We start from the raw sequence: 8,050 nt of genomic DNA, 5'->3' as shown, positions 1-8,050 counted from the left end.
CGCGGTCCATGTTACCGCGGTACAACCGGATCTGTGAGCGCTGGATGGAGGGAAGATAGGTGGATTGATCCGGTGTGGCGCGCATGTAGGAAAAATGATGCAGCCAACCAACCGGAGGTCGCCGCGTCAACAAGAAGCCATCAACGCGTGCGTGGGAGCGCGTGCGCGCGCGTGACTGATTCCAGACGCGCGTAGGGGCGCGTGTAAGCGCATGCGCGTGTGAGAAAAGTGGAAGCGCGTGTGGGAAGCTCTGGGAGGCGCAAGTTGTAATGGAGTACTGTATTAAATAAAGGATGGATGGATGTTGTATTATTTAGTGTTCCTTTCCTGTCTAAATTCTTTTATTATCATCATTTTGTATTCCATACTTGTATATTGCCAATTGTTTTTGATATCCCTTGTTTTTCGTGTATAAGCCTGATCAACTTATGCGTGGAAAATGTTGGGGGTGTCACAGATAAATTTATCCAAAACGTGAGTAATCTTGATTGGATGTTCATAAGACCACACATGTCCGTGTGTACCGACTCCAATTGTTCTTTATGTCTATTTCATTTGGCTGATTAAGCCCTTAGAGTTATCTATCCTTCAAAACAGGATTCACAAGTTTGGTTTAGGCTCCTCTGCCTCACTAGGTAATAAACCTTCTTTGACCAATCTTTGAATCTCATTTTGATTGATTACAACCCAAAAATAGACACCAAAAAAATACAATGAGTCAGGAATAATAAATTTTCTCTTAACATTCAATCTAGAGATGCAACATTAGTTTCTACATCCTGCAAATCTTAAGAGTTTGTGATTATAGTATATTAACCATCTTTCAATGCACCAGAAGCAATCGCATATCTATTCAATTTTATAAAACCAGTTTTACAAAATAACGATCTAGTTTTTATAAACCACAAGTGAAACAAAAATTAGATAGCGTCTAATCTCTGTGCATAAAGATAATTTTCTAATACTAATATCCTCATACTCTCTAATTTCAGATGTAATACTCCCACTGACTTAGCTACAACCTTGACATCAGGTCAAGTACAAATATATTCCATATCATCGAGGCTTCTGGATTCCTGAAATCCTTACAATGAATTGCAAACATGTTTAATGGCTCCAGAATTTATTCATCAGAAATTAATAGATACAACCACATAACATGGCGCAATGATTAAATATATATTTTCCTATGCCACGTCATTGCTTAGACAGTTTGTCCTTTAGTGTCTTAGTTAGCGACAAAAGAAACAGTTTTCTTTGTCATCAACATACACTGCCTTATTCCCTTTAACCTTTTAGATACCCATGTTTTGTGCTAGCCTAGTCCTATTATCATCCTTCTTCTTTACTTTGCCCTTCCACTTGGGCCTAGAAAAAGATGGTATAGACTAGGTTAGATTAATAGGAATATTTATACTATTTGATTATCCTTTCATTTGTTACCAATTTTATAAGAATATTAGCGAGTATGAACTCAAACTGATTCCTTATTTAGTTCACTCTAAAAGAGTCGAACGAGTTTGGTAATAAAGCAATAATCATGTCAACTTGAAACTTACCACCCAAGTCAGCCCTATTGATCTCCAGTTAATTTTTTAAATAATAAACAATCATTTTCAAAATACAATTTCATACTGGATTTCCTTAGGTTATCTTGATGCTATTCAAGTCTGACATAGTACTTTGGCATACTCTCTATCTAATCTCACCAAAACATCTTATTGACATTTAACATGATACTTGAAGAAAATAAAATAATGTAAATGTTAGCTTTGGAGCGTATTCGAGGTAAACTCTAGAATATTGCACCAAGTCATCTCATTTGCCTTATTTCACTTATTCAAAGCATTAATGTTCTCTTAGGTATCTTAAAGTAAAAGAATTAGGTTTAGGAGTAGTAAATATATTTGTACCCTTACGTTGTGAATAAAATATCTAAGTTCATTTCTTAGTCAATATTAATGAGGTCCAGTTACATTGAATATGTAAGTAAGCAGATAAATTGGATTAGACATAATTAGTCTGAATATAAATGCATTCATACAATATGCAAGGTGAATTATTAATACTGTCATGCATATTTAAAATTAAAATGAGTTTGTTTACCACATAATATAATAAATCTCAATCGAACAAGAGATCATTATCATTATTGGTGAACAATCCCTTTTAATTAATCCGGGTCCCTCAACTCTGTAACATAATAAATCAACCAATCAATATGTCAATAACTTATCCTGATGGAAGAGTTCATTATTACTATTATAGAGATTCATTTGCTATTAGGTGAGCACTTCCATTAAAATAATAATATGTGGGTCCCTTAACCACTGCATGAAAAATCGGATAACCAATACGCCAATAACTTATTCGGTTGGCGAAGTTCATTATTGTTATTGGCGGGCAAATCTCATCATTTTCATATCTCTTAAGACAATGCCTTGTCTATCATATGAAATGATTCCCGATTTTATTTAGCCTTTCTAAAATCACCTAGTGTAGACCACTCCGTTAGGGAGCTAATACTATTGATTTTAGATTGAGTGTATAACGTTATTAAAACTCTAATGAAAAATAAAAATATTAAATATCTTGTCATTATAATCTAGACTCTTTAAATCATGCGTAGGGCCTTATTTTTAAAGATCTAATTACAATGAATATTTAATATTATTGTTTTCATGAGACAACCATTCTTGTAATATTAAGACTCTTCAAATCATGCGTGGGGCCTTATTTTTGAAAATCTAATTACAATGGTATTAATAACGAAGGTCATGGGGTAATATATAAAAATCCCCGCTCCCACTCAATTTTTAATCATTAATAATTAGGGTTTTCATTTTATTCAAATATATGATATGATGCATGCAAAACGTCTTGATTTTAATCCAATTAAATTTAGAAAACATTTGGACTTAAATAATTCACTAATATTTAATTTGAGGCACACTTCAAAAATAATTTACAAAAATAATTTTTCCTTTCCCAATAAGTGCCCTCTAATTAATTAGTAATCAAATCCAATTAATTTTCATAATTTAACTAATATAAATCAAGCCATTTAAATAAATATCATGGATCCAATGCATGAACAATAATAATTAGCAATTAATTATTTCATGCATCACATACAACAATAAATGACAGATAAAGCAAATTAAATGGCCAATGGATTCAGCTTTTAACATTTAATTGCTATAAGTATTGCGCGAGGGCCCACTACCGACTTATAAACACTTGCAAAGAGCTGGTACGAGCCTAGAGAAGCAAAACAGCGTTCGGAACGCGCCGGGGCATGCAGCAGGTGAATGCACGCGCCCCCACGCGCCTGGGGCGCGTAGGACGCGCTTCCACGCGCCTTCACGCGCGTGGAAGTAAATTCAGCTTTAGCTAGCGCGTGCAATGCACGCGTCAGCATGTCATGCACCTGCTACCTCCTGGCGCGTGTTCCTCACGCGCCAGGCTCATCCTTTGGTGCGAAGCATGTGATTCCAGCCTCCTCCGATGCCTCTTCTCGCCGCCGGCGAAGCTCCGACCACCGGAAAAACGCCGAAAAATTCCAGAAAAATCAAAAAAATTCCCAGAAAATTAAATTAAGCCTCAAAAAATTCCAGAAAAATTCCAAAAAAAATTCAGAAAAATTCCAGAAAATTACTGAAGCATAATTTAACCCTTTCGGACCCTCTTGAAGTTTCATAGCATCCTTTGATGAAAATTACATGGCTTTAAAAATATTTACAATTTGAAATACAATGGAAAAAATTAAATTACATCATTGAACTTTCAAACGGTTAAATCAAAGCCTTAATTACATTCATCCAAACATAAAATTACATTCAATAAACCTATAAGCTTCATCCATGGCCCAAACACACATCATCATCCATTCACAATTATACATACATCATCATGTATCAATATATTAAATCATACATCAACATATATATATAATTTGGATCCATGATGATGAATTTTGATAAAAACATGATCTCTAGTAATGAATCAAACCATGCTCTGATACCACTGTATGAATCGTGCAAGTTTTAAAAACTTTTCGAGGGATTTTAATTCATAGATCTTAATTCATTACATAGAGACAAGTTTTATGCAAAAATAAAAATATGATGTATCATTCAATTAATGGATTGAATACTTATATCAAAGGTCTGAGTAAACCTATAAATCTTTCCTCTAAAGTGAATGTTCTCACTTATTGTAGATCCCTTAGCAAGAAGCCTTCTCCTTGGATCTCCATCTTCGTGGTAATTGTTTTGCCTTTAGGAATCACTCATAAGCCTCCATGAATGACCTTGGAAAATTAGGCTTGTGGGAGCCTCCATTAGATGAGAACATAAACTCTAATTTTCTAGAGAGAGAAATTAAATTCCTTTTTCCTTCTTCTAAAAATCACACCACAAAATATACATAGACCATGTATATTTATAGACAACATAAAAATAAAGAAAAGGAAACAACAAATCCTTCTCAATCTCTAATTCATATGTCTCAAATCTAATATGATTCCAATATCAAGTTGGGCTATGAGTGAGAATCCATTGGGCCTATTATTTTATTGGCTACAATGAATTAATAATTGGCCCGGCCCATGGACCCAATTCAATTAATTCATAAATTAATTTCTACTCCACTAAAAGAAATTAATTGAACTCCAATTAAATAATAAATAACCTCTAAGTCAATATTGCACTTTGACCCCTCTATTCTTAATTAGTTATCGGATATATAAAGCCATCAATCCGACTACTTAATTAATATATTTATTTTGGTACCATTGATTATTTCTGGCTCGATCACAATAAAACATTTGTTTGACAAAAATAATAATTTAAATAAATAAATATATAATAAATCATTTTGTCTAAAAACATACGAAGGCCTTCGAATTTACTTTGTGATCGACCATAATCAATACAAAATAAATACAAGTAGCAATGATGCAAATATTGAAAATATAACTCTCTAACTATTAATTACATAACTACCCAAAGTATCGGTCTAAGGATCCCGAAGAATCTGCCGAACAAATCAAAGTAATTATTAATTAATAAAAGAGTCTATAATTTTCTCATACTTAAGAGTCAAATACCATGACGGTGATAGGGAGCAATTGCATACGACGGCTCTCGCAATATATCTCAACCTAACGCGGATTCAGTTCAAGTCTTAATTAATTATGAGTCCATCCATAATTACCGACTATGAACCATTTATGATTACTATTTATATTCATGTATTGATCGCCATCACATACATATATAAATATCTCTTGTAATCAAGTGGACACTATCAATTGTATAATGAATCGAAACATAATACATTGAATTCACCAATTGTATAAAAACATAAATATTTCATAAACGTCAGGAACATATGTCACTTTAATCCAAATAAGAATTTGCTATGCTAGGGCATATAAATCCCAACAGATTTACCATCAGTTGGATGGTACATTCTTCTTAATTATATGATTTTTCCTTTTTTTTTTCATTTACTTTTTAAAAAACATGGAATAGGATTTAAATTTGTCTTGTCTATATGTCTAACTCAATAATCCTTAATTAATTATATAAACAGGGATCCTAACAACATAGTTTGAATTTTATTGACACAAAATTCGCATAATACATAAAATAAATTCATTTTTATTGGTATGCTTTTGTTCCAACCACCATCAACATTTATTCAAATTTGCACAAACACGATTAAGAGATAGGGTTTCCATATTCACAATAGTTACCTCTTTATTCATATCTAAACTTAGGCCGTAACCTTTTTGGCCTTATTTATTAGATAGGGTACTTGATGGAAAATTCTAGAATATTCCGAAATACCATACTTTGAGTCTCCCAACTGTGCATGATCAACAGTTGGGAGATCTTGGAGTATGGTCCCGGAGTATAGTAGAACTTATCAGACTTGATGGATTTGGTGGGACTGCATTGGCTAGACTAGTCTTTACTTCTTGGTCTTAACCTTATTTCCATTAGACTTCTTGACCCCGGGTTTTGTAGTTCCTTTCTCGTTCTTATCACACTCATATAGCTTGTATGTAGCTTGGATCTTGTTGAGCTTCCCCATTGCAGCAGAGTTGTACAATTTCAGCCCCAAAATTTCTCGAAAATTCGAGGGGAGAAGCCCCTTGTATTCATCTTCAATGTCCTTTGCAATGGCGTATGCGCTCGAACCCATCTTCTCATTGAGAGACAACAGTGCCTCTTTGATCATCTACATCAATCCATCACCAAAAATAATTTGCAAACAATATGTTAAAGCAGAACACAAATGGAAACCCTAAAACAACTAGATAAATCATTTAAGATAGTACCAAGGGGAGTTCGCCAAATGGTATGATGTCTCCTCCCATGAGGAGAGGTTCAAGGTGGAACCATGGTCCATGGAGATTGTTTTTGTTGAATGTAGGGATGCACAAAAAAACTAGTTGAATTAGTAATAATTGAACTAAACCGGACTCCTTGTTTTTTGTCTTATATTTTTCACAGTTTGTTTTGATCGAGATTCCAATAACATGGAACCATCTATAAACGATTTGGTTCTGTTTTATAGTTTTAAAATACTAAACCTAATGTATTAAATATAATAAAAGTAGCCTTTTTGTCACACAAGTATATATTATAATATATGTAATAGAATAATATAATGATTGTAATCTATATATATATATAATATTTTTCATAAGATCACTCAAAATTTAGTTTGTGGATGTCTGATTTTCCTTAATGAAATTATACTTTTGATAGGTAAAAAAAAACAAATTGACTAATTGGATTATTGGACTTTATCTTGTTACGCGGTTTGGTTCTATTGGTTTCATTCCAAATTTATGGGATCTTTGGGAGTTAGGATTGATTTAATTCCAAGATATTCTTAAACCAACCCAATTTGAACCGTGTGCGCATCCCTAATGTAACGATATCACTATACATGTTGGATAAATACGAGGATTGGTGCATGCATCATATATCCAAAACTAGAATGATCATGTACAGTAAATAGTTAATTATTGAGAGTATTATGAATAGGAGGATTAATTAGTTCACTAATTACATGAAAGTAAGAAGGATGATGATAAACATTCTTGGCCTTTTGGGGCTTCTTCCTCTTCCTCTCCTTGCCAGACTTGTTTGGCACTCCACATTCCTCTGTCTCTGATTCCTCTTGTAGTGAATTCCTCGCAAAGGAATATCAATTTCATTTGAGACCATCACATCAGCATCTACATCTACACCAGTTTCATCTACATCTACATCGACACCAATTCCCGCCATTACAAATACCCGAAGTAGAAAGTGGATTAAAACTAAAATGATCGATATTCGAATAAATTAAACTATTGATTCAATGCAATACTTGCTCGATCTTGAGAATGTTTAAAGATGCATACAGGTATTTATAGTAAGGAATGGTTCATGTGGGACGAGTACTCAAAATATGATTGCTCGATTGAGGTCACATAAGTAATTTAATCAGATTAATTGTGATTTGGACTAGACAAATTAAGTCAAATAATGGGGGATTAAGGCAATGACAATTCAATGTAATGGGATTAAGACAATAACATGAGCAATTTATTGTATATTTTGAAAGAAAAAAAAAAAAAAAAAAAAAAAAAAAAAAAATGTGCGTTCATTTCAACTCTTTAATTAGGAATCACCAAGTTAATGAAATTAAAAGACTAAACACAAAGAAAAAAAATAGCTAATTTCATCCCTAACACTCAATATAGTTTTTGATATAGTCACACTTTTATCTGAGATGTATTTCTCGTGATGTTAATAGAAGTGTTTCGTTATCTCGTGATCTATTATGTTATTCACAATTAATTTTGATATTGAGAATCTCCTTTAGATGTCATGGTGGAAGTTCCAAGAGATTGTAATTAGTTGATTTGATTAATGAAAATTTTTATTTTTAAATATATATATATATAATTAGGGGAAAAAATGTTTTCCAGCTCTTTCAAATCCGTTACTTGAACGAAACTAAATATTATTTAGTGGAATCATAT

This window comes from Cornus florida, unplaced genomic scaffold (assembly GCF_030987335.1).
Source record: "Cornus florida cultivar Cherokee Brave unplaced genomic scaffold, ASM3098733v1 CherokeeBrave_3.0.0_Hap2_Chr07, whole genome shotgun sequence".
NCBI lineage: Eukaryota > Viridiplantae > Streptophyta > Magnoliopsida > Cornales > Cornaceae > Cornus > Cornus florida.
Note: the sequence above shows the minus strand (reverse complement) of the source record.